Genomic DNA, 16738 nt, shown 5'->3' with positions numbered 1-16738 from the left:
CTTGTTTGACTGCACACACAAAAAATAAGTTTAGCTGGGTGGGATCTTGCTCTGAGATCACCACTTTCTCTTAATCTCCTAAGCACAGGATTAAATTCTATTCCATGTCCTGGTGCCCCTTTATTATTACCTAAACTATATATTTTGTGGTTTTCCTTTCTAAGCTTGCTATAATTGATAAAAATGCTCTTTGTGATAGTAAGCCAGAGGACAAAGTCTATGCTGGCCTTTGCTGAGACTTCCTTTTTCAATGCAATTAATCTCATTCTCTTCACCTTAGCCTTAGCCTCAGGCAGACTCTTCAGACAAGGGCAAAAGGCAGCCACATTCTTCACCAAAATACCACAAAAATGATCACTAGGCCACATACTAAAATTCTTCTCCACTGAAACCTCTTATGGCAGGTCTGCACAGTTCAAATGACTCTCAACAACCAACTCTTCCATATTCCTACTAGGACAGCCCATTAAGCCCCACTTAAGGCATTCCATGACTTTCCAGATGCAAAGTCCAAAAAACCCACACTCTTCCAAACAAAAGCTTAGGCCTATGACAACAATACTCGAGTCCTCGGTAGCTATTTAGGGTCTTAGGGTTTTACTGCTGTGAATAGAAACCATGACCAAGGCAACTGTTATGGAAACATTCAATTTGTTCTAGCTTATAGCTTTAGAGTTTCCATCCATTATCATTATGATGGGAGAATGGCAGTGCCCAGCCAGGCATGGTGCAGGAGGAGCTGAGAATTCTATGTCTTCATTTGAAGACCATTAGGGGAAGACTGGCTCCCACGTGGTTAGAAGAAGGGGCAAGACCACATCTCCTAATAGTACTCAAATGAACCTATTAACATGAAAATTCCAGTGCAATGTGAATTTCTCATTAACACCAAACCCAATAGAAGCAAATTATCATCATTTTCATCACCATCATTTTTGAGAGAGAGATATATATGAATTTGCCCTATTTTATTTTAAATCCAGCATCTTGAAATGTAGTTGAGTTGGTAATATGCCTGTCCAGACTGTGAGAGGCCTCCTGATAGAGGAGAGTGACAAGTGACTTACCTGATCAGGATACTGGTGAGAGAGGTCCTATTCCCAGTGAGGTCAGGCAAAGACTGTAGTCTCCAGAACTCTGAGTGTCTTAACTCTTTTATAGCACACCCAACCCATGTAGCCCCATCCCTAAGCACAAGATTCCATCTTCTGGATCTTTGTGATTGGTTCTTCTTGTGGTAGATTTATTGAATCATAGTTGATTGTGTGAACTCAAAAATAGTAAATTATAAAGTGAAGAGTCTACTGATTGAATTGTTCAGTGTGTGCTTACATACTCAAATGTGTGAGGGTTTTCTAGTGTGTGTTTTCTGAGTGTAAATATAGCTGTCTCCTGAGAGGCTCTGCCAGAGGCTGCCTATACAGAGGAGGTTGCTGGCAGCCAACTATTGAACTGAGCATGGGGTCCCCAATGGAGGAATTAGAGAGAAGAATGAAGGAGCTGAAGGGGTTTGTGGCCCCATGGGGAAAGAGACAATACCAACCAACCAGAGCTCCTAGGGTCTAAGCAGCCAGCCTGGGAACACACTTGGAGAGATCCTCAGCTCCAGCCATATACGATGAGGTCCTCTCCACTCCATGCTTGGCAGCCACTGTTTCCCAGAGAGAGAGAGAGAGAGAGAGAGAGAGAGAGAGAGAGAGAGAGAGAGAGGATAAAGGAGAAGAGACTGGAAGAATGGAGACAAGACAGAGGTTCTGATCAAGTCTCAAGTCTTGTTTATTGTGTCTCTCTCATTGTCTCCCCCTCATTGTCCCTCCCTTATTGGCTCCCGTATTCTCTCTATTGAAGGGAAATCTGGGGTATTTATAGGCCTATGACAACAATACTCGAGTCCTTTTTTTGCTATGTGCCTTGTAAGCACATGAATACCACGTGCCTTGCAGGTGTGGATATGATGTAAGCCTTACAGGTGTCTATAGCTTAGATAGCAAGTGCACTGTGCGCCTTGCAGGCTTGGATACCATATGCGACAGAGTAAGACTTTATCATTGACCTGTCTTACTGGGTGCACATGATTAAATCAGGAATTTTAATAATTTTGTCAGCAATTCATGTATTTTGTTGGAGACTTGGTATGGCTTGATAAATTGGCTTTATGGGGAACTCTTTATGTGGATCAAGCTGGCTATAAACAGAGTAATCTGACTGTCTCTGCCTGCTGAGCACCAAGCCTACATGCCTGGTTTCTTCTTTCTTTCTTTCTTTCTTTCTTTCTTTCTTTCTTTCTTTCTTTCTTTCTTTCTTTCTTTCTTTTTTTTGGACAGGGTTTCTCTGTGTAGCCCTGGCTTTCCTGAAACTCACTCTTTTTAGACCAGACTGGCCTCGAACTCAGAGATCCGCGCCTGCCTGCCTCTGCCTCCCAAGTGCTGGGATTAAAGGCATGTGCCACCACTGCCCAACATGTTTTTGTTTTTGAAACATCCGAGGGTAGCATGTAATCGACTCCATTCACAAAACTGGCTCAACACGAGATCTTCAATATATTCATCTGAGAAATCAAGAAGAATTGTCTGTGGGCCATTTTGGGATGATTTGCTATCCCGAGAAGCTGCCTGAGGGTGGATCTCAGTCCTGTCTCTCAGTGGTCACTGACTGAAGATGAAGAGGGGATTAATAGAGCTATGAGATGCACAGGTGTTCAACCAGTCCTCCCCTCACCCTGTTCACACCTCCAGGATTCCAGACCTCCCCTTGGCATCTTCTCTAGGGCTTTTTGTTGCTATTGCCTGTCAGGCTGTGGAAGGGTATCCTGGTTCTTGGGTTGTTGGTGTTCAGCCACGCCCCCAGAACCCAGGCCCCTGACATGAGGTCTGATCTCCATTCAACCTGCACCCTTCAGTCACCTGTAGGGTACAGGTAGAGGATGTGATTAATGGTCTCCGCCTCCAGAGATTAAAATATTAATGAGTTATCTAAAGGCCGGGGGTGGTACCTAATTAAGTTATTCCCTTCCCCTTTCCCCTCCCTATAAAAGCCAGGCTCCCCTGGGGGAGCTCGAACCATCTACACCCATTCAACATGCGATGAACAATAAAAGCTTTGGAAAACTGGACTCCATGTGTCTCCTGGGCCTGCTACCAGGTTCCCAGCCTTTGGAACTCTGAACCTTCCTGATGCAGCCACAGGCCTGCCCGCCCACAGTGGCTGTGTCAATGTGGGACCCTCTGCTGCCCGGAACCCTGTCACTGGCCCTTGGGATTTTGTCCCAACCACCAGACTACCCCTCATGTTTTTTCCCACAATTTCCCAGACAGGTCCTGATGAATCCCGTCATAGACTTTGTTCTTTGATTAAGGCTTATGAAGAGTATTGTAGACAAGCATAGCAAACTGAGAAAGGAAAAATATAAAATCCAGGGTTCAAGTATTAAAGGGGCACCAGGAAGTAAAATGAAACTGAATCCTGTGTTCAAGGATAGTAAATTGAATTAAGGGAGTGGTGACCTTGAGTCAAGCTCCCACCCAACTCAGTTTAAGTCCAAGCAAGGTAGTATAAAACAGGAGGCAAAGACCAGCAGATCTCTGGGTTCAAAACCAGTCTAGAACACAACAAGTTCTAGGTGAAGGAAAAACTTAAATCCAGGCTTGGTGATCACAGCTTTAATCTCAGTGGTTAAGAAAGATGTGGCAGAAATTTCTCTGACCAATATATTTGCAGTGGGAGGTCTGTAATTAGACAGGAAAAAGGGAATTGGAGTTAAGGGTGGAAGAGGGACAGGTGCACAGGGAGAAACGGGAGAGTAGGAAGGCGAAATGGCAGTGGACCCCATGGTTTCAAGTAAATGGGTAGATATGAAAACTAAAGGTTAGGAAAATCAGAATAACTTTCTAAGTTGTGTGGGCATCTTGTGTCTTGAGAGTTTATTGCTATATATAAATCCATTGGTTTACTTTAAGCATCTAGAAATTTGATTTACTGGGTTACTGGAAGGTGGGTCCACGGACAACTGGGTGGTTATGGCTGTGAAGGAACTTGTGGCTCCAGGGACAAGCAAAGCAAAGCTAGAAGCACAGTGACTGTTGGCTATGGGGGCAAGCTAGAGAGAGTAGGTGAGCAGAACCAGCTCAGGAGCTCCAGCCTCATCAGAGAGCTTGCTGAGACAAAATGGGCTTAGTGTGGGAACTTGGCTGCAGAGCCAGGAACCCTCTCAGACACTTTGCTAATACCCCCTGCAACAGAAAGAAGCATGCAGATCTCTGAGTTCAAAGTCAGTCTAAAGAGCATGTTACAGGACAGCCAAGCTTAGGCAGTGAAGGAGTTGGAAAACAGACAGCTGGTGGTAATGTAGTAGAACAAGGGGGCCATGTTCCAGTCCCAGCAAGCAGCAGTGGAGTACATTAACCAGAGTCTACAGTGCTACAGCGGGCAGAGCTGGAGAAGTGATGCCAGCCCTTTGGAAGAGCCCAGATCATGTGTGGATCTCAGACACTGGAACAAGAAGCTGTAACATTGAAGTTGTGTTTCGGCCCTCTCCACTGCACACTTGGCGGCCACTGTTTCCTGGCCTAAGTTGCCACTCTGGTCTGCGGGGCAGTGTTGAGAGAGAGAGAGAGAGAGAGAGAGAGAGAGAGAGAGAGAGAGAGAGAGAGAGAAGGGGGAGAGACTCGAAGAATGGAGACAAGACAGAGGGTCTGATCAAGTCTCAAGTCTCGTTTATTGTATCTCTCTCTCTCCTGTATTGTCTCTCTCATTGTCTCCCATAGTCTTTGGTCTCCTGTATTCTCTTATTGTTTCTCATATTGAAGGGAAAGCTGAGGTATTTATAGGCTTTTGCCACTTGCCTTGTAGGCTCGTGAATATCACGTGCCTTGCAGGTGTGGATATGATGTAAGACTTACAGGCCTTTATAGCATCGATAGCATGTGAACCATATGCCTTGCAGGCTTGGATACCTAGTGCGCCTTACAAGCATGTATGTCATGGATAGCACGTGGATAGCACGTGAAACACATGACTTACAGGCTTGGATACCACATGTGCCTTGCAGCTCCGGGCAGTAAACAGCAAAACAAAATATGTGGGATATCAGAGTGTGCTTCAGCTGTTGTAGGCTGTTGAAAAACAAGTCTCATGTCAGGGTATATGGCTCAAGATGGCTGCAAAGTTGATAGCTGCTTTCTGCTTAAAGTCAGCTCCCAACAAAGTTGCCTTAGAGGTCCCAAGATGTTGGAGATGCCAGAGCTATGAGATATCTGTTGAGGAAAGCTGCTAACAGGAAGTGGAACCAGCCAAAAAGAAAGTAGTTTGTTGGGGGCTGGAGAGATGGCTCAGTGGTTAAGAGCACTGACTGCTCTTCCAGACGTCTTGAGTTCAATTTTCCACAATCACATGGTGGCCCACAACCATCTGTAATGGGATCTGATGCCCTCATCTGGTGTGTCTGAAGAGCCACAGTGTACTCACATACATTAAATGAATCAATCAATCAAATCAATCAATATATAAATAAATCTTTAAAAAAAGAAAAAGTAGTTTGTTGCAGTCAACAAGGTGAAAAATGATTTGGTGATCTAAGGATTGCTTTGACATCAGACATGGAGATGCAGATTTTGGAATTTGTCCAGCTGGTTCTGTCTTGCTTTGGGGCTTACAGCTAAGTGAATTGATGAATCTCAGAAGAGACTTTGAAATTTAGACTTTTAACACTGTTGAGACTTCTGTAGACTATAAGGACTTTTTTAAAGTTAGAATAAATGTATTTTGCATTAGTCTATGTTTAGGTATGACCCTGTAGACTCACATATTTGAACAAGTCTATGGCATCAGAGAATAGAATGTGATGGTTTGCAAATGCTTGGCCCAGTGAGTGACACTATTAGGGGGTGTGGCCCTGTTAGAGAGGTGTGTTACTGTGGGTGTGGGCTTTAATGTCCTTTTTCTTGCTTCCCAGAAGCTAGTATTCTACTAGCAGCCTTCAGATGAAGATGTAGAACTCTCAGCTCTGCCTGCACCATGCCTGCCTGGATGCTGCCATGTTCCAACCTTGATAATAGACTGAACATCTGAACCTGTAAGCCAGCCCCAATTAAATATTGTCCTTACAATGGAGTGCCTTGGTCATGGTGTCTCTTCATAGCAGTAAAACCCTAACTAAGCTTTCTCCTTACCATTATCTTGAAATTTCCTGAGATCAACTCCTGTTCCCATTCCCAGGTGCTTAGAGAGTCCCTTAGAGACCATGGCAATCACTTGGAGTATGCTGTCAGAGTCAGATATGAGTTATCTGTGCCACTGTCCAAGTATCCATCAGCTCAAACACATGGACCTGAGTGGCGTCATCTTTTTAGATTTAAGTCATCCACTTCTAGAAAGACTGAAAGCTACACTGCAGACCCTAAAATTGAAGGATCATGGAGTTCCAAATCAGTGCCCCCCTACCTGCACTGATCCAGTGCTCCCAGTTCACCGAGGTCAATTTTGTAAGAACTTCCTGTCCATATATAGCCTGAAGAAGCTGCTGAAACACACAGCTTACCTGTGAGGTTACCCTGGCCCCACTGAGATCTCTGACATTGGTAATATCTTGCTAGATGATTTGCACAACATTGTTCTGAGCTCATAAAAACACAGAGTGGAGAAACACCCATAGAAACATAGAAACTTCCACTCATAGAAATGAGGACTATTTTCTTAGTAAGAGATGTCTAGATTGTCATGGATTATGTGGTTATAACCTGGAGGTCACATTGTTTTTGTTGGCAGTAAATCAATAGAGGTCACTACTGGGCTCTGAAAAATGAAAGCCAGAACTCAAGTGACTTGTTAGAGACACAGAACATGTGTATTCCAGAATCTTTGGAAGTCCTTGGGAAAGAAGATTGTTCCATTGGTAATTTCAGATTAAGGGAGAAGCTTTGACAAGGAGAACGAAGAACTCATCTTTTGACTAAGGTCAACAGTATTGACCTGCCCTTGAACAGCAAAAGAATTTTGAAAACTGTAGGGATTTTATCTCAGCACAATCAGTGTATGAGAGATGATAAAAACAGGGAAGGGGACAAGTGAGAAGACATTACAAAGAAAACAGGATGGATAATGGGGGTGGGGGCCCATATCTCTCTGCCTCTGGTTCACCTCCATCTTTGGGTTGTCACAGTGAAAAATATTCCAAAGCCATGTGTTCTGGGTCCCATGGATGAGTCCCTAGGCATTCATTTCTTAGTATTCAGAAGGAATATTCCTGTTGTTCCTCCAAGCATTCACAAAATGTGACCTTCTTTTCAAAGATACAACGTGTATCACAGTCAGAACAGGAATAGGTACCAAAGCAGATTGACTTGGGCTGCCTTAGAGCCATGAGTGTGTGCATGAGCTTACAACAATGCTGAGAAAATATCTCTACTTGAACATACCTCCACTCATTATAGACCTCTACTGGAGCAGAGTACAGTTCCATGGTCAGCTGGTCATGTTGGTGGTATGGTGCACAAGGTCCTTCAGAGCATCCATGGAGATTTTATTGTCATAAAAATTGATGCTAGTGAGATGGGTGCATTGGGTCAGGGCAGGCAGAAAGATACTGAAGTGAGAGTCATTCACCCTACAGTCTTCTAATTCCAGAGTCTGCAGAGTATCTGTAATACTTTCTAAAAAGAATTTGAGAGGTGTGATATTCAATGTAGTTAAAGAGAAACCATTTACGCATAGATATTTTGGGAGCCAACTTTTAGTCAAAAAGCGACTGTCATCTTTGCAGACATCTCAGGCCATATATTTGAAGATTGATATTTTCCCACCCTGACAAGAGACTTGTTTTTCTAGCATGATGTTTTTGTAAGCAGCCTATGACAGCTGAGCACATTCTGGTAAAATCTTGTTTTTCTCAGACATATCTTGGATTTGTTGTTTAGTGTCCCCAGCTGTAAGGCTCTTGTGGTTGAGTGTCTCCAGCTGCACTCCCCTGCTTGTGCTTATATACCCATAATTGCCTTTCAATAAATGAGACTTGGGCCTGGGGACTTGATCAGACACCGTGGCTTGTCTCCATTCTTCTTGCCCCTCCATCCTCACTCTCTCTCTTGCAGACCCCATTGACTGACCCAAGTGGGCCAGGTCATAGATGTTTAAGCTGACCATAGTTCCAATGCTGGGCAAATGACTCCAACTCTGATTGAGAGATCTGGCACAGAGCAATGGTCAGGGACACCATAATGGTCAGGGACACCAAGGAAGCCTCAAGACACCTAGGGAGAGATCACATTGCTGGGGTCAGAGAGATCTTGGGAAGGCATCCAGCATAGCCTGTTGTGGGATGGCTTACCCAAGCTACACCACTGTAGCATGTGGGTATTACCTTCTTTGTGGGACTGGCTTATTCCCTAGCTACCTATCCTAGTCTTTAGTGACAAGCAAAGCCTAGGGTTATCCAGTAGGCTAAGAGGGCGTACAGATAGTGTGAGAACAGAAAGAGGAAGGTTGGAATCTATATGACCATATATCAAGATACTTTATAAAGAACCATTGACTCCCCGTTATAAATTCCTTTACCTCGTTATTCTTTTTTTTTTTTTTTTTTTTTTTTTTTTGGTTTTTCCAAGACAGGGTTTCACTCTTTTTAAATTGGATATTGTATTTATTTACATGTCAGATGCCATCCTCTTTCCCCATTTCCCTTCCCTAGAACCCTCTATCCCATCCCTCCTCCTGTTTTTGCTTTTATACCATTTTAATTATGTGCAAGTATTCAGGTCAGTTCTAGGTTGAGGAACTAGCAATACAATGGATGCAAACAGTCAAAGAACAAGCAAGACAATAAGCACAAATAGTCAAAAAACAAGCAAGGCAATAAACAAAATTTTGTGAACACTCCCATGATTACTGTTTCTAAGGGCTTATCAGGATGACCAAAATATCTGAGCCAAATTCTCTGTCCTAGCCCAGAGTAATTTTCATGTCTAAAGCCTTCTTCCTTGTTCTAGCCTACCTCTGACCATTCAACCCCAGCCTTTGCATTCCCTGATCCCCTTAGACCAGCCTTGGTCTCAAAAGAGTTATATACTGTTTAGGAATTAGGGGAAAACAAGGGCCTGTTCTCCCAGACCTAATGGAAACACAGAGCTCACCTGGGAAACTGTGCAGATCTGAGCCCTCCCTATGCAGTGGCCTCTTCTCTTCCCCATTCCTCCACATTAGATCAGATAGGATTGCTGTGGAGGAAAACTCACTAAATAGGACTCACAAAACTGGTTGGTCTTCTACCATGGTAGCTCTCTCCAAATAATCTACGTCACTTCATTGCTCAGCTTTGTGGGTGAGCCCTGATTCAGTTAACATGGAACAAGATCATGCTTCCATGTTCATTGTATAATATACAGTGGCCTGCAGATATTAGTACCCACTACTCTGTTATGTAGAAAAAAGAGGTTTGCTCTGGTAACAGCAACAGCTCTTCATCCTTTCTTACCTGAACAACTCATTCATGTGGTCTTTGAGAAAATAGACATCAATAGTGAGATGCTGGAAATAGCTGTGTTTTGGGAACAGAGAAATCATCTCGGTGACATTCCTCTCCACTAAGGGTGTGTAAGTACTTCTTCCAAAGATGCATAGTGTACTAGCATGAGTTTGTGAAGATTTTTTATCTTGCTGATGGCAAGGAACAAGTTTTGCCAATTCAGACAGATTCCCCACTGTATTCAGTTCCAACTCCTTGATGAACTCTGGTTGTACAATTTTTATCACCTTCCTGACCTTGGGCACCTTTGTTTGATTCTTCAGCTGACAGCAAGAAGATTTATTTTACATGAGTTACACTTGGCCTCAAGAGAGAACAGCACTAGTCCAGAATGCCAGAAGTCCAGGACAAAGGGCCAGCAGGACTGTTTTGTTTGTAAGAAAGGCAGTCATTTTCGCAGGTGATCTCAGTGAGGTGGTGACATTCCAGGTCTACTGAGAATTTTTACCAATAGCAGCCTATAGTCCAACAACTTGTTCCAGTGTCCTGGCCTTCATCCCTCACTTCTGTTCCTGCAGATTCTGTGGGTGCACAAGCTGGTTTTACTCGGACCTCTGCCTCATCTTTCTGCTCTTGTGCTTCAGCCTGTTCATTCTCTTCTTCCACCACTTAGCTCTCATGGCACAAGGAAGATGGTGTTAAGGAGACATTAGGGAGTTTGGACTACTGCTATTTTCCTTGGCTACTTCTAATGATCCAATCAACTTCTCAGAGCACAGATGCAGGAAACCCTCTCTGTCCTTTGCCCACTGCAACAAATGTGTTTGGTGTTTATCTTCATGCTGAGAAGATTTAAAGGAAAGGTCACTAAACACTTTCATATACTGCCTCCTTCATGGGTTCTCAAGCATAGTTTCTACCCATTGGTCTCCACTGGCCTGAAAATCTCAGGAGTCATGGTATCCATTCTTCAAGGGAACCACCTGAAGCTTCCCCATCCTATGAATAAAACAGGAGATGGGTCTGAAGAGAAATTGAGACACTACACTTTTTTCATCATCTCTGATGCTATTTGTCCCCTGTTCTGCTGTCTTGCTGTCTTCTATATACTCATGATCTTCGGTGCTGGGTCTCCAATAGAACCACCTCTAGCTTGCCAAGCAAGGGCACTGTGCATGAGCTGCATCTGGAGACCAGTCTCGTTTCTCTCCACTCAGTTGCCTTGGATTTCTGCCAGCTTCTATTTCTTTATGTTTGTTTTTAAGACAGGATTTCTCTGTGTGTATCCCTGCCTCTATAGCTCTATAGACTAGGCTGGCCTCAAATTCAGAGATATACTTGCCTCTGTCTCCCAAGTACTAGGATTAAAGGTATGTGCCACCACCTCCTGGCATGTCAGCTCTTATTTCTATTACCTGGTGGAGACACAGGGACATCTGCACCAACCTGTATCTCATATTTAATTTGCTACAAAGACTCAAAAGTTTTCCAGGCTCCTGTAGGCCTCTAAGATACCACCCAAAGCCTCTGATTAGAAGATGGCGCTGGCTTCCTGTTCCTGGTTCTTCTTGGCCTTGGTGTCTGCAGCTGTGCGCACGCGTAGGCACGAATTTTCCCGATGATAGTACTATCAGTGGATATGTAAATGAGACCCCAGTCTGTAAGCCAATGAGGACAGATCATGTCTCTTTGATAGTATATACGTCAGTACATTCTGGGGCTTGGGGTCCTTCCTTTGTTCTCCATCTTGCATCCTTCTAACTAAAAGAGCTGTAACAATAAAAGACGCTGTCAGAAGAATCTTGAATGTGACGTGCTCCTTATCGGCGAGGTAGCGTGTTGCACCACCCAAAGCCTCTGATTTACCTTTTACCTCATTCTTCTAAGTCCAGATTTCCCTACCTGGTATTTGGCTTACCTGGGGCTTACTTCTGTTTCAGCCATGGGCCAACTCCATCCAGTATAGCTTGGAAGTTGGGCTTATCAGCAACCCAACAAAAAGGCCAAGGTAGGGCCAGTATTCCACCAGGATCTTAATTGTCTTTGCTTTTCTCTGACTGTCAGCCTCCTTGAACAGCGGTGGTAAGAGCTTCCTTCTTAGGTCCTGCAGGATAGAGATGGTCAGCAACTTCTTCCTCACAATGCTCTGTGCAGCCAGCTGCAGGAGTATGGGTGGGTCTTCAAAGTCCAAAGTATAGGGAGATAATCCTAGGGAAAAATTTAGGAGAGAATGTATTTTCAGGGTTTTTCTTAGGAGGCTTTTAACTCCCAGCACTGGTGGCACATGCCTTTAATTCTAGCACTTGGGAGGCAGAAGCAGGCTGATTTCTGAGTTTGAGGCCAGCCTGGTATACAGAGTGAGTTCCAGGACAGGAAGGGCTACACAGAGAAACCCTGTCTTGAAAAACCTAAAAAACAAAACAAAAAAACCACAAGGCTTTTACCTCCTCACAGTAAGCATCTGTCTCCACGGTGGCCATGATGAAGACTTGAATTTTATTTCACTCACTATTTGGTGGTCTCAAAAGCAAAATTCCCATATGGGCAGCATGTGGAGCCTCTCTCAATCATTTGTTCACCATTGTCCCATCCAGTTCCAAACTCTAATCCCCATCTAATTTTGGAAAGCAGCATCCAGGAAAAAAAAAAAACCAGAGCCCCATTCCTTATAGCAGAAACAATATTAACCACCTTTCAGAGAAGATGGAAATAAGCTACATACTGAATTAACCCATATTCTTCTTTCAATAAATTGATCTTGTCTGGCAAAGACAGGGAAGAATTTATGAAATGGGCAAATGGCTTCTCTGTCTGTCTGTCTGTCTGTCTCCCTCTTTCTTTTCATCATTTTTCAAGACTGTCTCTGGGTAACAGCCCTGGTTGTCCAGGAGCTGACTTGTCGACCAGGCTGCCATTGAAGTTAGAGATCTACCTGTTTCTGCCTTCCCAAGTGCTAGGAGTAAAAGAATTCACTACCACATTCAGCTTACTTTTTATTTCCAAAGTTTTAGAGCCAAGCTTGGGGAGCCTAGCTATGTCATACCACTTTGGAGCATAGAGCATACTGCATGTATGTAGTGGGGGTCCTGTCTGTCTTTTAGCAGCTTGTTTCTACTTATACAGAGTTTCACTATGTAGCCCACAGCTGGCTATGTAGTCCAGGCTGGAAACAAACCCACTCATTTTTTTTTTTTTTTTTTTTTTTTTTTTTGGTTTTTTTGGTTTTTCAAGACAGGGTTTCTCTGTGTAGTCCTGGCTGTCCTGATAACTCACTCTGTAGACCAGGCTGGCCTCGAACTCAGAAATCCGCCTGCCTCTGCCTCCCAAGTGCTGGGATTAAAGGCGTGCGCCACCACCGCCCGGCCCCGTGGTTGAATTCTTGTCACAACATTGATTCATTAACTTTTAAAAAATTCATTCAATTATTTGCTTATTTTTATATACTTGATTTCTAATTTACTTCTGTGATTGGACTCTCAGCAATCCTCCTGCCTCTTCTTCCTTGAGAAGATTACGGTTTTGATCCAGCACAGCTGGCTGAATTATATTCATAAGTGACCCACAGTGTTCTGAGTACAAATTAAGTCAGGGCTTTATCTGGGCCTGATATAGAGAAAATTTTAGAAAAAAATAAACCGGGAGTTAATATTTGTTGGGAGCCGACTTTAGTACAAAGTGGCTAGATCAACTTTGCAGCCATCTGGAACCATATACCCTGATGAAAGACTTGGTTTTCAAAAGCCTATAACAGCTGAAGCACACTCTGATAAATATATTGTTTATCCCACATAGCTTGTTTTGCTGTTTACTGCCCCCAGCTGCAAGGCGCACGTGGTAGTCACGCCTGCAAGGCATGCAGTTCACGTGCTGTCCACGTGCTATCTATGCCATACATGCTTGTAAGGCGCACGTGCTGTCCACGCTATAGACGCCTGTAAGGATTACGTCATATCAACACGTGGCAAAAGCCTATAAATACCTCAGAATTCCCTTCAATAAAAGAGACTTGATCAGACTTTCTGTCTTGTCTCCATTCTTCGTGTCTCTTCCCCTTTTTCCTCTCTCTCTCTCTCTCTCTCTCTCTCTCTCTCTCTCTCTCTCGACCCTGACCCTCGGACCAAAGCGGCAGCTTGGGCCAAGACACAGTGGCCACCAAGCATGGAGCGGAGCAGGCAGCAACATTTTGGCCCACAAAGCCGGGCAGTACGGGCCGCGACAAATATTCCCACAACTATGAATGTGTTCTGGAGTTCAAGGCTGAGCCTGATGTTCTGTCAGTCATCAGCTGTGGCAGTTTGAGAAGGCCGAGGTGGGAACATGCCACACAGGTCTGTTCAAAGTCATCTTCAGCTACACACAAGATTGAGGACAGCCTGAGCTAATAGACATCAATTTTTCTTTTTTTTCTTTTTGGTGCAGCGAACGTTTATTGAGAGGTTTGGATGGGCATCACGTTCTACAGGTCAGCACCTCTTTTATTATGTAGTATCATAGCATTGTTACATTATATTTATTGTGCATATTATTATTGTCATATAATTATACTGTTATGATTATAAAACAAAGTATTATGAAATACTTAATTTTTCTTTTTTATGTATTTATTTTAACTACATGTGTTTGCCTTCAGTCAGTGTAGCACACGTCTGCAGAGCCAGAAAGAGTGCATTGCACAGGGCCAGATAACCCTGTAACTGAATGGAGTTACAGATGGTTATGAGCCACCATTGAGGTGCTGGCACTGAATCTGGGTCTTTTGCAAGAGCTGCCAGTGCTCTTAATCACTCAGCCCTCTCTCTAGGGCCAACTGTTTCCCCTGGTTTGAGCCTGTGTCTGGTGATTCCTAGGCTGATCTCAAACTCACTGTGCTGCTAAGGAAGATCATGAACTTCTGAACCTCCTGCCTTCGGGTCCTGAGTATTAGAATTTTAGCTGAGGGCCACCACACTCAATGTATACAGTGCTTCAGTGCTTCTTGCAGCAAATCAGACCCATGGCTCCTTGAGTGCTAGCTAAGTATTTTTTTTTTCCTGAGACAGGGATTCTCTGTGTAGTCCTGGCTGTCCTGGAACTCACGCTGTAGACCAGGCTGGCCTCGAACTCAGAGATCAGCCTGCCTCTGTCTCCCAAGTGCTGGGATTAAAGGTGTGCGCCACCACTGCCCAGAGCTAGCTAAGTATTCTAACAAGGGAGATGCAAACAGTCCTAAATAATTGTTTTGTTTATTTCATGCAATAAGATATCATATATTCAGGCTGTCTTCAGAATCCTTATGCAGCTGAAATTGGCCTGGGATTCCTGATTATTCTGCTTTTAGCTTCCAAAATGCTGGTATTACAGGCATGAGCTAGCACATCCAGTCCTGATTTTTCTCACCTGGGAAAACCAGATGACCCTATTATTACTACATCATTCAAGCATTTTCTATTTGATGGTATCGAACTTTAATAAGGAAACCTGGGGCTGGAGAGTAGGTAAGGTTACTCACTGCTCAGAGGATTCAAGTTCAGTTCCCAACACCGAGGTTGATGACTCACAACAACCATAACTGCATCTCAAGGGGAACCGATCTCCTCTTCTGGTCTCTGCTGCCAACTGCATTCATGGGCACACCTTCCATTCAGATACACACAGGTACATAAGTTAAAACTAAAATCGACCTTAACAACATAGAAAAGAATAAGCTTTTACTGGTGATACTGATTTACCTTTAAAAGATTCATAATTTTTATTTTGCTTTATGAGGTTGAGTGTTTTCATCTCTGGTCCCTGGGGCTAGAGTTGTAAATTTGTGTGGTTGTGAGCAACCATATGAATATGGTGGCTGGGGATCCTTTGGGAGAATAGTCAGAGCTCCTAACTACTGGAAACTCTCCAGCACTGAATAATCATTTAGCTTTTTGTTTTCTTTGTTTTTGTCTTTTGAAATTACATAGTGTAGGTCTGAAATTCTGTGGAGATAATAGTTTAGCCAGATGTTTGCCAGGAGCCTGTAGAGACTGGTAAAAAATATGAAGCAGGAGAATCGGCTCATACCTAGCTACACCTCGACATTTTCATGCACTTTTCCCTATCAGCTCCTTTAGTTCCCTTCTTTTTTTTTTATTAGATATTTTATTTACACTTCAAATGCCATCCCCTTTTCCCCATTCCCCCCCCTTAGAAAACCCCTATCCCATGCCCCCTTTTCCTTTTTGCATTATACATTTTTAAAATAATGTTAATCATAAGCGTTATAAGTTGGAAATTGTTCAATCAGAGGTGTAACCCACTGACAGACTAGATATAACAAACTATCTTTGGACTGGTGGAGATACATGAATATCTGCCTCCGTCTCCCCCCTTTCTGTCTTTCATCACCTAGCTGTCCTCTCATCCTTCTCCTCTTCTTACTCCTTTTTTCCTCTCAGTAATCCGCCTACCTTGCTTCTCCTACCACATCACCCTTCCTGCTAAATGAAAATTTGTCTCTCAACAAACAATTAGAGAATAAGTATGCCAATTTGTACAGTGAGGTACAAGACTAGTCATAATACCCCATCCATCCTTTTGTGATTAACCAGCAACTCTGTCATTTATCCTAACTAAAACATTTAGTTCTGACCTGGCTTTAGGATGAATGTCAGCTGACGACCATCCACTAAATCGTTTCTCTTACGGTAAATAGCTGAGTTTCAACCCCATCAGAAATCCAGAATGACTGATTAACTATATTGGGGAAGCACAAAGCATAGCTTCTAAAACTTAGCAATTTATAGAGACCTCTGAACACCTGAAAAGCCCTCCTATACTATACCGAACGTTGGAGCATCAAATCTTCAGCCTTCTGGCCCAGAATCATCTGACAGACCTTGTGATGCAGGATATGAAGGACTGATTACTCTACTAGGCAGATATAATCAGTCGACTATTTCTGCATGTGTGTCCTTTCTGGACAGTAATTGTCTGTAGTTTTGGACGAGAGGCAATTATTGCCTAGTGGCTAGTACCACACAATGGAGTTAACTCCAGGATGACCAATTCTTCTTAGAATCCACGACAGGAAGCTGTCAGGAGCAGAAAGGTCTTAATCAATAATGAACATTAAAGTATACAATTGTACATCAGTTCTATGGACTTAGATGTTTTGAAAACCAATCTCCAGTAAGTAAAATGGACTGTGGTCGTTCCACTCCTATCAGCTATTCTAAATAAATATGGGAAAAACAATAAAATAAACTCAAACATATGAATTGCTATAGTCCCTAACTCCAGAGGTTATCGTCCCAAATCAGTTAAAAGGTT

At 43.3% G+C, this 16738-nt stretch overlaps 2 pseudogenes; one reads left to right on the top strand and one right to left on the bottom strand.

Annotated features, from left to right (window-relative positions):
* Nucleotides 1-16738, top strand: part of LOC117708389 (induced myeloid leukemia cell differentiation protein Mcl-1 homolog pseudogene) — a 133948-nt pseudogene that overhangs the window by 107984 nt on the left and 9226 nt on the right.
* On the bottom strand, nt 7226-12517 carry LOC117708388 (preferentially expressed antigen in melanoma-like protein 7; annotated as a pseudogene).

Source organism: Arvicanthis niloticus, chromosome 5 (assembly GCF_011762505.2).
Source record: "Arvicanthis niloticus isolate mArvNil1 chromosome 5, mArvNil1.pat.X, whole genome shotgun sequence".
Taxonomy (NCBI): domain Eukaryota; kingdom Metazoa; phylum Chordata; class Mammalia; order Rodentia; family Muridae; genus Arvicanthis; species Arvicanthis niloticus.
The sequence above is the reverse complement of the archived record's forward strand: the minus strand, read 5'-3'. Positions and strand labels throughout refer to the sequence as shown.